Consider the following 15,538-nt stretch of genomic DNA (forward strand, 5'->3'; position numbering starts at 1 on the left):
ATAAGCTGCTGAAATTCTTTAAACCCTGCAGCAGCATACAGGTTTATGGCCCCACTACAGCGAGCTCTCAATGACTGGCACTCCTAGCACTGGGAGCTCACCCACATTATCCTAAATGAACTGACCCCCAGAAACTCTGGGGCCAGGGAGGGGTGTTTGGCCACCTGTCCACCCTAACTTTGGTGTTTACGCCCTTTTTCTGGGCTTTCCCCAGCTTTTCCGCCACAGTTACAGCAAACGAGCAGGATAACCCCTGCATAAATTCATGCCCACAGTATCCTCATTCTACTGGATAGCAATCAATTTGCTCCTCTCTACCAATTTGAGTCTCTTCCACTTCACGCAGGCATTGCTCCACCTCTTGTTTGTATTATTGCTTCTTTATATCAGCCTCCAACTCTAATTTGCACTGCAGCTTTCCAGCTCTTTATATAGCATTATATAGATCTGATGGGAGATAGGAGACGGGCAGCAGTGTTTTAGGTCAGCTGAAATTTAGGAAGGGTGGAAGGTTGTAAACTGACCAAGAGAGCATTGGAATTGTTGAGTCTGGAGGTGCAAAGACATGTTTGAAGGTTTCAGTGGCAGGTGGCCTGAGGTAGAGGTGGAGGCAGGAAATATTACAGAGGTGAACGTAAGCGGTCTTTGTGATAGAGAGGATATGAGGTTGGAAGCTCAGCTCCGAACGGATAGGACACGAAGGTTGCAAACAGTTTGGTGCAGCCTCAGCCATTGGCCGCAAGTTCTGTGTTGGTGTCAAATTTTTTGTCTTATAACACTCCTGTGAAGCGCCTTGGGACGTTTTACTACGTTAAAGATGCTATATAGATACAAGTTGTTGTTGTTGTTGTTGTATGTCTGAGTTAGGGAATGGATGTTCTTACTTAAAAGTTTATGTTATTCCACAAGATAATAGGGTTCAAAGGCATGTATTGGCTTTCATGGGAATTAAGCACGTAATGATAACTATTATTATTAATAATTACACATGTACTTAGGGCCACACTTACGATACAAGACCAGACAATTCACCGCATCACAGGTTTCGAGCTCAAAGGTTTAACGCTGGCCAAGCCTTATCGAATTCTGAAGAATCTTTACTGACACCCCTCTTTATTCAGTTTTTTCTTCTAGTGCAGATTATCAAAGGATTACTTCATCCCATTATTCACTTAATTCATTTCAGTTTTAACAAGAAAGCCTCCTATACACCTTATCAAGGCTTTCTCTTGACTGAGTTGTCAATCAAATCATTCAACTGAAAACAATTACAGCAGCCCAATGCTTTAGTTATCACTTGACCAAATTCCTCAACAATGCTCTCAGAGGAGTTGTCCATCCTAGCTCTCGAATGGATGCCACTATTAGCCTGTCAACTATCTCACAGCTGAACAACTTAAGGAAGTTGATACAGCCGTCTCATCCAACAAAGGAAGTCTTATCGGCTAAAACACTGTCCTTGCTTTTCATTTCCAGTGAAATTAAACTGACATTTCCCACCTTCCAACAGAAACTCACTTAACAGGCAAAAAACAGAAATTAAAGAAATGAATATAAAATAAATCATTACTTCTTACAGTCTGGGCCTGCTGGTGGTGGTGCCGAACATACTGTCAGTGCTTGTTTAAACCTGCGGGTGGTGGTGCTGAACTCCCTTTCAGCTTTTGCTAGCTGTTATTGTAAATGGTTCGCTCTCCTTAGGTACTGTCCCCCTTCCTTTTAAATCTGTCATAATCTGTCTTGATCAGCTTGATCAGATTGCAACCTTCCACACCTTCATAAGCTTCAGCTGGCCTAAAACACTGCTGCCCATATCCTGCCTCCCATCAGGTCCCACTCACCCATCACCTCTGTCGTCACTGGCCTACGTTGGGTCCCAATCCCCCTCCTTAAAAAAAAGCCCGGCCTCGACCCCCTCTGTCCTTGCAAACTACCACCCCATCTCCAACCACCCTTTCCTCTCCAAAGTCCTTGAACGTATTTTGCCTCCCAAATCCATGCCCACCTTTCCTGCAATTCCACGTTTGAATCCCTCCAATCAGGTTTCTGTAGTGTATGTAACCTGTACCACCTTAAGAGGATACCTTAAGGTGATGGACTACTTTTTGATGGCTCCTGTACATTGTAGTACCGGTGGTGACCACACCGGTATATAAACCTTGCGGAGCAAAGTGTATCCCAGTTCAGCCCTGACCCTCAATCACTAAAGACCTGTTTACTTACTTCTGTAGTCTGTGTCCTGTTAATCAGTATAACTGCAATTGAAAACACAGACTCAACAGTTTCAGCCCCTGCGAAAGCATTGAAATGGTCCTAATCAAAGTCACAAGTGACATCCTCTGTGACTGTGACCGTGGTGCACTATCCCTCCTCATCCTTCTCGACCTGTCTGCAACATTTAACACAGATGACCACACCATCCACCTCCAACGCCTCGACTCCATTGTCCGCTTAGTGGGACTGCACTCACTTGATTGCATTCTCATCTATCCGGTCGTAGCCTGCAATGGGTTCTCTTTCTGCTTCCGCACAGTTACCTCTAGAGCCACCCAAGGATCTATTTCAATTTCTCATGCTGCCCCTCAGCGACATTATCTGAAGTCACAGAGGTATGGTAGCATAGTGGTTGTGTTTCTGAACTAGTAATCCAGAGGACCCCTCCCTCTGGCCTCTTACCCTCTCTAGATCTTTTCATTGCAAACTGCCGGCGTGACGTTGGCCATCTCAATTTCTCTGTTCCCCTCACTCACTCCAACCTACCTCCCTCTGAACTTGCAGCACTCCATTCTCTCAGATCCAACCCCAACATTTTCATTAAACCTGCTGACAAGGGTGGTGCTGTTGCTGTTTGGCAAACCGACCTCTACTTAGCAGAGGCTGAACGCCAACTCTCCGACACCTCCTCCTACCTCCACCTGGACCATGACCCCACTACCGAACATCAAGCCACCATTTCCAAGACTGTCACTGACCTCATCTCCTCTGGAGATCTTCCCTCCACGGCCGCTAAACTCAAAGTTCCCAACCCTGCATAGCCCGCTTCTACCTCCTTCCCAAGATCCACAAACATGACTGCCCTGGTAGACCCATCGTTTCAGCCTGTTCTTTCCCCACGGAACTTATCTCTTCCTATCTCGACTTTATTTTTTCTCCCCTTGTCCAGTCTCTTCCCACCTACATCAGCGACTCTTCCGACGCTCTCCGCCACTTTAACAGTTTCCAGTTTCCTGGCCCCAACCTTCTCCTTTTCACTATGGATGTACAATCCCTCTACACCACCATCCCCCACCAGGATGGCCTGAGGGCGCTCCGCTTCTTCCTTGAACATAGGCCCAACCAGTCCTCATCCACCACCACCCTCCTCCGCCTGGCTGAACTTGTTCTCACATTGAAAAACTTCTCCTTTGACTCCACTCACTTCCTCCAAATTAAAGGTGTTGCTATGGGAACCTGCATGGGTCCTAGCTATGCCTGCCTTTTCGTGGGATACGTGAAACATTCCTTGTTCCAGTCCTACTCAGGTCCCCTCCCTCACCTCTTTTTCCGGTACATTGATGACTGCATCGGTGCTGTTTCCTGCTCTCGCCTTGAGCTAGAAAATTTCATTCACTTTGCTTCCAATATCCACCCTACCCTTACCTTCACATGGTCCATCTCTGACTCTTCTCTTCCCTTCCTTGACTTCTCTGTCTCTATCTCTGAGGATAGGTTATTGACAAACATTCACTACAAACCCACTGACTCTCACAGCTACCCGGACTACACTTTCTCCCACCCCGCTTCCTGTAAGGACTCTCTTCCATTCTCCCAGTTTCTCCATCTCTGCCGCATCTGCTCTGATGATGCCACCTTCCATACCAGTGCTTCTGACATGTCTTCCTTTTTCCTCAACCGAGGATTCCCCTCTACTGTGGTTCACATGGCCCTTGACCGTGTCCGTTCTATTTCCCGCACCTCTGCTCTCACCCCTTCCCCTCCCTCCTGGAACCACGATAGGGTTCCCCTTGTCCTCACCTTTCACCCCACCAGCCTCCACATTCAACGGATCATCCTCCACCATTTCCGCCACCTCCAACGTGATCCCACCACCAAACACATCTTCCCCTCAACTCCCCTTTCAGCATGCCGAAGGGACCGCTCCCTCCATGGCACCCTGGTCCATTCCCCTATCACCCCAAACACCCCTTCACCTTCGCCCGGCACCTTCCCGTGCAAGCACAGGAGATGCAATGCATGCCATTTTACCTCCACCCTTTCCACTGTCCAGAGCCCCAAACACTCCTTCCAGGTGAAACAGCGATTTACTTGTACTTCTTGCAATTTAGTATACTGTATTCGCTGCTCACAATGCGGTCTCCTCTACATTGGGGAGACCAAATGCTGATTGGGTGACCGCTTTGTGGAACACCTCCATTCAGTCCATAAGGGGGACCCCGAGCTTCCGGTTGCCTGTCACTTTAATTCTCCGCTCCACTCCCACTCAGACCTCACCGTCCTTGGCCTCTTACACTGTTCCACTGAAGCTCAACGTAAACTCCAGGAACAGACCTCATCTTTCGATTAGGCACTTTACAGCCTTCTGGACTCAACATCGAGTTCAACAATTTCAGACCGTAACCTGTGCCCCTATCTCTTTTTTCCATTTATTTTATTTATTTTTTCCTCTCTCTCACATGGCAACTGTCTTTCATTCTGTCAGTGCCATTTACACTTCATCTAGAGCCATCTTTTGTTTCTGAACTTGTCCCATTACCATCTCCTTTTGCCTTGCACCATCTCTTAATCTCTCTTAATGTCTCTTAATCTCTCCTGCCTTCCATCCTATCACAGACCTTCCCTTTTATTCTTTCCTCCCCTCCCCCCTTTCCCTGCCCCTGCACTTGCTTAAAAACCTGTTCAATCTCCAGCTTTTTCCAGTTCTGACGAAAGGTCATCGACCTGAAACGTTAACTCTGTTTCTCTCTCCACAGATGCTGCCTGACCTGCTGAGTATTTGCAGCATTTTCTGTTTTTGTTTCAGATTTCCAGCAAGCGCAGCATTTTGCTTTTGTATTAGTAATCCAGAGGTCTGGCCTAATGATCCAGGGGCGTGAGTCCAAATCTCACCAAGCAGCTGGGGAGTTTAAATTCAGTTAATTAAGTAAATCTGGAATTAAAAGCTAGTACCAGTAATGGTGACCATGAAACTACCGGATTGTCGTAAAAATCCATCTGGTTCACTATCTCTGACTTGCCACACGTGTCTGACATCCAGTATATGTTGAGAGGAAATTTCCTCCAATTAAACATCGGGAAGATCAAAGCCATTATCTTCGGCCCCCGTCACAAACTCCATTCTTTTGCCATCAATTCCACCCCCCCTCCCTGGCCACTGTCTCAGACTGTTTACAACCTCAGTGTCCTAGTTGACACTGAGCTGTGCTTCTGATCCCGTATCTGCCTACTTTCACCTCTGTAATATCATTCATCTTCCTCCCTGCTGAAGCCCTGCATGCATTTGTTACCTCCAGACTCTCAACTATTCCAATGCTCTCCTGGCCAGCCTCCCATCTTCTACCCTCAATAAATTTGAGCTCAACCTAAACATTCACCCATTCACCCATTCACCTCACTGGTGAGGCAATGGTGGCTCCCAGTCTACCATTGCCTCGAATTTAAAACTCTCATCCTCGTGTTCAAATCCCTCTATGTCTCTGCCCTATCTCTGTAACCTCCTCCAGCCCTGTGTAATTGGTAAATAAATTTCAATATAGCTAAGTGTGAGGTGGTGCATTTTGATAGGAAGAATAAGGAGGCCACACACTCCTTGGAAAATAAGGGGGGAAAATTCGGCTGCTTTGCGCCTCTCGTTTGCGCCCTAAGAGGGCGCTAATGGGGCACAAAGCATTTAGCGCCCGGGCGCTGCAATGTTTGCACCGCTCGCGAAATTGACCAGAGTTTTTGCAGCGGCGCTAAACTGTACTGCCACGATCTCCTGCGCCCGCAGATCGTGACGTCAGTCGAGCGTGCAACCCCCCGGTGGCGCCCTGGACCGGATATTGAGTGGCGCCCCCTTCCTTTCCGCCTGCCGCAAGCAACGACAGGGAGACTGGAACGTTTTGCAGTCAGGAAGGGGCTGGTGGAGCGTTATTTAAAGGCGCCCTCTTCCTGCCTTTTTTTGTGGGCGACATTTTTGCACTACTCATTCTGAGAGAGAGAGAGAGAGAGATTCTGAGAGAGAGAGTTCTGGAGCGAATCAACGCTGTGTGAAGTAGTTTTGGCTACAGAGCATCACTTTGAAGGTTCTTTTGGATTTGACCTTTATTGCTTCGATTGTCACGAGACTGTGGGGGCTGCACTGATTCGAGGCGTCGTCCTGCGCCTGCAGAATCGGAGGCATCAGAGACGCAGGGAGAGAATGGCAATCATGGCCAGAGGGAGGAGGGCCAACAGGCCTCTGCACAGGAGACCTTACCCTCCCAGGGTATTCCGGGAACAATTCTCCTACATTCATTTGTCTGAGGAGCAGTGTTTGCGCAGAATGCGCTTCAGCAAGAGGGTGGTCACTGAGCTCTGCCACCTGCTGCAGCCAGATCTGCAGCCTCAACTGAGGACCAGGACGTCTCTGTCTGTGGCAGTGAAGGTCACAGTGGCTCTGAATTTTTATGCCACCGGCTCCTTTCAAGCAGCTACTGGGGACATCGCCAATATCTCCCAGTTTGCGGTCCATTGCTGTATCCGGGAGGTGGCAAATGCCCTCTATAAAAGGAGACGCCAGTACATCTCTTTCCCGATTGACCCGGGCCAAACAGCATGAATGCGCATTGGGCTTTGCGAGGATAGCAGGCTTCCCCATGGTACAGGGCACCATTGGCTGCACGCATGTGGCATTGCAGGCACCACAGGAGAATGCAGAGGTTTTCCGAAACTGTAAGGGGTTCCACTCCTTAAATGTCCAGTTGGTCTGCGACCACAGACAGCTGATACTCGCTGTCAATGCCCGCCATCCTGGCAGCAGCCACGATGCTTTCATCCATCGGCAGACTGGTGTGCCAGGCCTTTTCCGGGCACCGCATCAGCCAAGTGGTTGGCTCCTCGGGGGCAAGGGTTATTCACTCTGCACCTGGCTGATGACACTGCTCCGTAACCCCAACACCCCTGCCGAGCTGCGGTACAATGAGAGCCATCTTGCCACCAGGAAGATAATTGAGCAGACGATTGGCGTGCTCAAGCAACGGTCTGGATCACTCAGGAGGAGCCCTGCAGTACTCTCCTGAGCGAGTCTCCCTCTTCATAGTTGTTTGCTGCATTCTTCATAACCTTGCAATCCTCAGGACCCAGCCAATGCTACCAGGCATTGGTGCACCACTGGAGGAGGAAGAGGAAGAGGAGGAGGAAAAGGAGGAGAATGATCAACAGCAGCACCAAGGCGGAAGGGAGGCCCACAATGTTGAAACTGCAAGGGCTGTCCATCAACGGCTGATAACAAGCCGCTTCTAGGCCCCTACTCAGAAGATGGCTTCTGGCATGGAGAACAACATGATGGAAAGCAACCCGCAACCCCTATAGCCGGCCAAGGCAGCAATGATTCCAAAGGCCAAACATGTACGTTTTGACAACAGCTTTTTTATTTTAACTCTGAAACTCTGTGTGTGTCATTTATTCATGACAAACTAATAGAAACAAACAAATCATTAATTAACATAACTGGTTCTCACAAGCTGGAGATAAAGGCCAAAACACTAAACAAAAGTTATTACATGAACCTCGGCCTTTAATAAAAACATTCCCAACATTTCTTGAGACCTCCTACTTTTTGCCCTTCGAGGGTGATGTCCATCCCTTGCGCACTTCCCCCCTTCCCACTCTACTGCTCCTCCGTAATGGGGCCCCAGTGGCTGCAGCAAGGCTGGTGGAAGGCTGCTGAATGTCAGAACCTGAGACGACAGATGCCCTTGAAGGACGCCCTCGACCAGCTCTGGGCCTGGAGGGCCCGGCTGCAGACTGCTCCAACTCTGCATGGGCGGCAGCAGTCTGGGCTAGAGGTGGTGGCAAGTGCAATGGGGAAGTGACAGTGGTGGGAGCAGGAATGCTGTCATCCTGAGAGAGGACAGCACCTCCCTGCTTGACCGACACACTGGCACTCCCACAGGGCAGCACCTCAACATCTGGAGCAATCTGATGGAGCACAGATTGCTGGCCTGCTGTGGCGCAGTGAGAGTCCCGGGGAAATGTGTCCAAACCAGCGACATTGGCAGCAGTCAGTGCTTGCGTTGCCTCAATCTGAGATTGCATGAGAGCAGTCTGAGATTGGATCACAGCAGCCAGTGACTGAATTGCAGCACTAAACATTTGCGTTGCGTCCGCCTGTGCTGCAGCGGAGTGCTCCACACTCCTTGCCAGTGCATCAGTGCATTCGGGCACCCTTCTCACTGCACCCATGAGCTGAGTGTGCATGTCCACTGCCTGGGTGTTCATTTCAGTGATGAGCCACTCCTCCTCTGCATCCAGTGCAGCAGGACTCGCTGGCCTACTCTCCCTCCGGGGAGAAGGCCCCCGAGCTTCGCTACCCCCATCACGTTGCTGCAGCCCGCAGGGTCCCGGAGCTTCACCTTCATCAGACCTTTCCCCCCTGCTCCCCTCCAGGGACGACGTGGTCCCAGTGTGTGCATGGGCTTCCTCGGGAGAGGGTGGCGCTGAGGCTCCGGCATCCTCTTCCTCCTCGCCTGCGGCTTCGCTCCAACTGGCAGCTTGAGGGCCCGTCTCCTCAGCTGGTGAATCACCATCTGAAAACAGGGAGGTACAAGGGTGGCTTTAGCGTGAGGACAGGGGGGCAGTAAAGGAGCAAGAACTGGAGCAATTTAAGAGAGGTGTGTAGCGCCTGATTTAGCGCTCCAATCACCTCCAGGGGTGATGGAAGCCAAGTTTGCAGTCAGAGGCGATAATTAGCGCCAGGCGCTAAACTTTGCGCCCGGCCGATAATTGCGCCCCAAACGGGGCGATACCGAATTTCTCCCCCTAAGAGTCTAAATGAGGTAGCGAAGCAAAGGGATCTCAGGGTACAGGTACGCAAATCACTAAACGTAGTGATGCAGGTTAATAAGGCCATAAAAAAGCAAACAAAGCACTGAGGTCCATTTCCAGATGGACAGAATTCAAAAGCTGAAAAGTTACATTAAAATTGTATAGAACCTTAGTTAGACCACCCTTAGAATACTGTGCACAGTTCTGGTCTCCATATTACAAAAAGCACATAGAGGCACTGGTGAAAATGTAAAAAAGATTTACAAGGATGATACCAGAACTGAGAGGTTATAGCTATCAGGAAAGATTGAACAGGCTGGGGCTCTTTTCTCTAGAAAAGAGAAGTCTGAGCGGTGGCCTGATAGGTGTAGAGAAGATGTTTCTACTTGTTGGGGAGACCAGCACTAGGGGCCATAACTATAAGATAGTCACTAATAAATCCAATAGGGAATTCAGGAGAAACTTCTTTACCCAGAGAGTGGTTAGAATATGGAGCTTGCTACCACAAGGAGTAGCTGAGGTGAATAGCATAGATGCATTTAAGGGGAAGCTAGATAAACACATGAGGGAGGTAGGAATAGAAGGTTATGCAAATAGAATTAGATGAAGAGGGGTGGGAGGAGACTTGTATGGAGAATAAACACCGGCATAGACCAGTTGGGCCGAATGGCCTACTTCAGTGCCGTTACATTCTATGTAATTCTATGTACAACCCTCTTAGAACTCTGCACTCCTCCAACTCTGGCCTCTTGTACATCTCCAACTTCCTTCGCCCCACCATTGATGGCCATACCTTCAGGTGTCTCGGCCCTCAATTCTGCCTAACTTACCTATTTGACCAAGCTTTGAATCAAATGCTCTAATAAGTTTCCTCGTGTAGGGGGCGGCGTAGAGCTGCAGCGGGCAGTGTGGGCCTGCAGGGCGCAATGTCGAGCACACTGGCGGTGTAGGCCTGCAGGGGGCCGATGTGGGCCTGGACCTGAGCCTGCAGGGGCTGGTGTGGGCCTGCAGGGGGTGGTGTGGAGAGCCCTGTCAGGGCGGGCCTGAACCTGCAGGGGGCGGTGTGGGCCTGCAGGGGGTGGAGTGGGCCTGCAGGGGGTGGTGTGGAGCTGCAGGGGATGGAGTGGGCCTGCAGGAGGCAGTGTGGAGCTGCAGGGGATGGTGTGGGCCTGCAGGGGGTTGTGTGGAGCTGCAGGGGATGGAGTGGGCCTGCAGGGGGTGATGTGGGCCTGCAGGGGGTTGTGTGGAGCTGCAGGGGATGGAGTGGGCCTGCAGGGGGTGGTGTGGAGCTGCAGGGAATGGAGTGGAGCTGCAGGGGATGGAGTAGGCCTGCAGGAGGCGGTGTGGAGCTGCAGGGGATGGCGTGGGCCTGCAGGGGGTGGTGTGGAGCTGCAGGGAATGGAGTGGAGCTGCAGGGGATGGAGTGGGCCTGCAGGAGGCGGTGTGGAGCTGCAGCGGGTGATGTGGGCCTGCAGGAGGCAGTGTGGAGCTGCAGCGGATGATGTGGGCCTGCAGGAGGTGGTGTGGAGCTGCAGTGGATGATGTGGGCCTGCAGGAGGCAGTGTGGAGCTGCAGCGGATGATGTGGGCCTGCAGGAGGTGGTGTGGAGCTGCAGCGGATGATGTGGGCCTGCAGGAGACAGTGTGGAGCTGCAGCGGATGATGTGGGCCTGCAGGAGGTGGTGTGGAGCTGCAGGGGATTGAGTGGGCCTGCAGGAGGCGGTGTGGAGCTGCAGGGGATGGAGTGGGCCTGCTGGAGGTGCTGTGGAGCTGCAGCGGGTGGAGTGGGCCTGCAGGAGGCGGTGTGGAGCTGCAGCGGATGATGTGGGCCTGCAGGAGGTGGTGTGGAGCTGCAGCGGATGGAGTGGGCCTGCAGGAGGTGGTGTGGAGCTGCAGCGGATGATGTGGGCCTGCAGGAGGCGGTGTGGAGCTGCAGCGGATGATGTGGGCCTGCAGGAGGCGGTGTGGAGCTGCAGGGGATGATGTGGGCCTGCAGGAGGCGGTGTGGAGCTGCAGCGGATGGTGTGGGCCTGCAGGAGGCGGTGTGGAGCTGCAGGGGATGGTGTGGGCCTGCAGGAGGTGGTGTGGAGCTGCAGCGGATGATGTGGGCCTGCAGGAGGCGGTGTGGAGCTGCAGGGGATGGTGTGGGCCTGCAGAAGGTGGTGTGGAGCTGCAGCGGATGATGTGGGCCTGCAGGAGGCAGTGTGGAGCTGCAGCGGATGATGTGGGCCTGCAGGAGGCGGTGTGGAGCTGCAGCGGATGATGTGGGCCTGCAGGAGGCAGTGTGGCGCTGCAGCGGATGATGTGGGCCTGCAGGAGGTGGTATGGAGCTGCAGGGGATTGAGTGGGCCTGCAGGAGGCGGTGTGGAGCTGCAAGGGATGGAGTGGGCCTGCAGGAGGTGCTGTGGACCTGCAGCGGGTGGAGTGGGCCTGCAGGAGGCGGTGTGGAGCTGCAGCGGATGATGTGGGCCTGCAGGAGGTGGTGTGGAGCTGCAGCGGATGGAGTGGGCCTGCAGGAGGTGGTGTGGAGCTGCAGGGGATGGAGTGGGCCTGCAGGAGGTGGTGTGGAGCTGCAGCGGGTGGTGTGGGCCTGCAGGGGGGCAGTGTGGAGCTGCAGGGGACTGGACAGACTAGATGCAGGAAGGATGTTCCCGATGGTCCGGGAGTCCAGAACCAGGGGACACAGTCCAAGGATAAAGGGTAAGCCATTTAGGACAGAAATGAGGAGGAATTTCTTCACCCAGAGAGTGGTGGACCTGTGGAAGTCTCTACCACAGAAGGCAGTGGAGGCTGTTGTGTATGTACCTTTAAGGGAAGAACTGGTTTAGACTGCAGTACCGGCAGTGACCACCCCTGTATAAAAGGCCCTAGCAGGCTTCTGTATTTCAGTCTGACGTTACCCTCGAGTCTTAAGTTACCCTCTGTTCAGTACCTCATTCACAGCATTGCTGGCTGTGCAGCAGCAAGCAGAAGGAGAAGGAGCAGCCAGACAAGGAGAGTGGACTAAAGTGGTGGTCCCCTGACCAGGAAGAGGAGGAGAACGCTGGACCACCACCACCACCAACTCCACCATCATCATAACATCAACTGAGGTGCCTGGAGAGAGAGGACAGAGGAGGAGGAGGAGAAAGGAGGCCAGCAACAACACCAACCAGGGGAGAGGCCTTTCCCATTACTGCCTCCCCAAATTGGCCTCCATTCCAGGAGAGAGGGGAGAGAAACAACCAACAACCACCAACTGTTTGGAAGGAGGGAAGAACAACATCATCTTTCAGGTGGGTGTTATTTGGTGCACTCTCCCAAAGACTTTGTATTTTAGGTGGGGGGAGAAAAGAAGAAAAAAGGGCCGGATCATCAAGGGGTGTGTGAGTGTGTGTGTGGCTCTTGTAAAACACTAGGCCACACACACCACTAATTAAGCACCCCTTCCTATTGCCTGACCTGGGATAGCTGGAGCTGCCTCGGTGAACAGCCCAATTAATACATCATTAAGACCTGGTGTGGGACTGAGCCTGGGGCATCTCCAGCTTTCCCAGGTGAAGACATCTTCTCCCCCTGCTAGAAGACCACCTTCAAAGACTTTAATTTTTCATCGGAGAGTGCACCCCTGCCGACACCCACACACCCACCATCCTGAGTGGCGACCCTGCCTTTGCGGACTCCCTCCTTCCCACCCCCCCTCTCTCTCTCTCTTTGTCTTTCTCTGCCTCTCTCTGAGGCACCTCATTTCATCTTTATTTATTAATTGCCTATTGAGCAGAGGGGAGAAGGCCCCTCTCCCAATTTCAATCAATAAGGGGAGAGGTGTGCATTCAATTTAAACAGCTCCCTCTGCTCAACTAAGGACCAAAAAATACCTGAGGCCACAATTAACACCTTCAGGCCTGTGACTTGGGGTGAGTGTAGCCCTTTTTAGAAAACACCCCAGAATGGCGACTGCATCTTCGCCGGTGGCGGGGCCAGCCAGGACTTATGCGTGAGTGGCAGCCACAGCCACAGCTGCTCCCGCTGCTTCTGCTGCCCCGTCACCATTCAGGTTGATAACAAAAAAGCTTGGGGTGAAGAGCTACACTCACCCCACTATGACCATTGAGGCCTGCGTTAAAGCCATGGCTGGGGTTGTCGGCCCCTCAGCCATTGTCGCGGCCTCAAAAATGTATGGGAAGGCTGTGTTATTCCTGGGGTCGGAGCGGGCGGTGTCCCTGGCCGTCGCCAAGGGGCTCACCGTGGGCGGGACCTTCCTGCCGGTGGATCCTCTCGAGGCCACCGCGCAGATGATCGTCATTTCCAACGTCCCGCCCTATGTTCCTGGTGAGCTCCTCCTTCCCCATTTACGCCAACTTGGGGATGTGAGGTCGGGGATCACACCCATCCCGCTCGGCTTCCGGGAGGCCGGCCTTCGCCACGTATTCTCCTTCCGGCGCCAGCTGTTTATCCAGCTGGCGTGGGAGGAGGACACCGATGGGGCGTTCGTCGTCCTCCATGAGGGGACCGCCTATCGCGTCTTCTGGACGTCGGACGGTGTGCGGTGCCACGCCTGCAAGGAGGTGGGGCACATTCGGAAAAACTGCCCTGCCTCCAAGGCCGCCAGATCATCTAGTGCGGCCGAGGCTGGCGCCGCCGCCGCTTCTCCCCCCGGATCTGCCCGCGCGTCGGGAACTGCTGATGTGCGGTCGACGTCGGAGGCCGATGCCACCAAGGCCTCCGGCGGGGGGGAGGGAGCGCATCCGGCCGGAAAGAAGGCGCGGAATAAATCTAAACACCTTAGGGCGGGTCCCCCCTTGAGCCCCTTACACCCGCGCTCCTCTTGCAGTTAATCAGGGCAGACGCGAGTGGGAGGGGTATCGTGCCCGAGCCTGTGGCAGCAACCGCCATAGCGGAAACGCCAATACCTGCGGCCGGGCTCGGGCCCGAGGAACCCGACAAACCTGCTCCGCCGGAGGGAGCTGAGGAGGAGGCCTCTGCAGACATGGAGGTCTCCCTCGCTCCCTCCATGCTAAAAAGAAGGCGCGACCCCCTGGAACAGGAGGAGGACCGGGAGGAGGATGGTCCCTCCGAGCAGGGGGAATCGTTGCCCGCCGCGGGTGCAGCGCCCCCTCCCCCCCCCCCCCGCTGTCATTATCACCAGCAATCGGCAGGGGTCGCCTGTCCCTCGGGAGGCTGAGGCAGATGTGTCTGTCCGGCACATGCCTCCCGGGGATGGGGACGAGACCCTGCCCGGGGGGGGGGGTCGTGGAACAACCCGCGGCAGAAATTGACATTTTATCAGTGCCGTTACCCCTCGCTGGGTCGGGCGGCCTGCGGTCTGGGTCAGGCGAGCTCGAGGAAAATGAGCTCACCCAATGCGACCCGGACATCTCCCAGGGGCTGCTCGACCTGGTAGAGGTTTTAATTCAAAACACCCCATCCGCTGGGTCGGAGGTTGGTGGCGGGGAGGAGGATGGCCCCCTGGCTGCTTCTCTGGTGCCGGACGTACTGGAGGAGCTGGGAATTGTTCTCTCCCCGGTTTCTCCAGTCGTTCTGGCGTCTGGGGCGGAGGGGAGCTCTGAACCGCCGCCATCTTCTGGCCCAGCACCCCTAGAGGAGCCCAGGGAGCAATCCTCTGCCGCCGATCCTGGGGGTGGGATCCGGGCGGAGTCGGGGCTGGCTGGTGCGGCCGAGCCGTTCACTGCGCACTGCGCGGCGGACGGGCCGGCCGCTGGTGACGACCCCCTGGAGGAGGATGGGGACTCTGTGATGGGCATGGAGGACGATTCGGACTCCAGCGCCGACGAGGCGATGGATGACTTCGTGCCCTCATTCCCGTAAGGGAACTCCGGGATTTTATGGCCACGTGCCTGGGTCGGCGCAATAAGGTCCGGCTGGCCCTCGACAGGTGGTCGGAGCTGGCATTGCTCATCGTGTCCGTCCGCGCCGCAGTTAAGATCATAGGCGCGGACGAGGGTGTGAACCCACTCGAGCTGCGGCGGCTCAGAACGTTCCTCACTGGGCTGCCGAGGAAGTGGCGGCTTCGGGACGGGAAGTATGCGGTGTGCTTCCTGCAAGAAACCCACACCGTTCCGGGAGACGAAGCCACGTGGCTCCTGGAGTGGCAAGGAGGGGTCAGCATGAGTCACCTCTCCAACAATTCCAGCGGGGTGGCTATCTTGCTGGCCCCGCATTTTCAGCCGGAGATCTTGGGGGTCAAGGAGCACGTGCCGGGCCGCTTGCTCCAGGTCACTGTTCGCCGGGGGGCGTGCAGCTCCATCTAGTGAACGTGTATGACCCTCAGACCGGTGCGCAGCAAGTGTGCTTCTTCGAAGAAGTGTCCGCTCTTTTGGGCTCCGTCGATGTGGGCGAGTGCGTCATCCTCGGGGGGGATTTTAACTGCACCCTCGAGGCGAGGGACCGTTCGAGTCCCCCGCGTGGCCCGGCGGTGATGGAGAAGTTGAGGGACCTGGTCGGGTCCTTCGACTTGGTGGACGTCTGGCGAAATCTCCACCACGACTCCAGCGCCTTCACTAGCGTGAGGTCTGGGGGAGGAAGGTCCAGAATCG

The sequence above is a fragment of the Somniosus microcephalus genome, chromosome 7 (genome assembly GCF_052327205.1).
Source record: "Somniosus microcephalus isolate GS21.2 chromosome 7, FLI_Smic_1.0, whole genome shotgun sequence".
Taxonomy (NCBI): domain Eukaryota; kingdom Metazoa; phylum Chordata; class Chondrichthyes; order Squaliformes; family Somniosidae; genus Somniosus; species Somniosus microcephalus.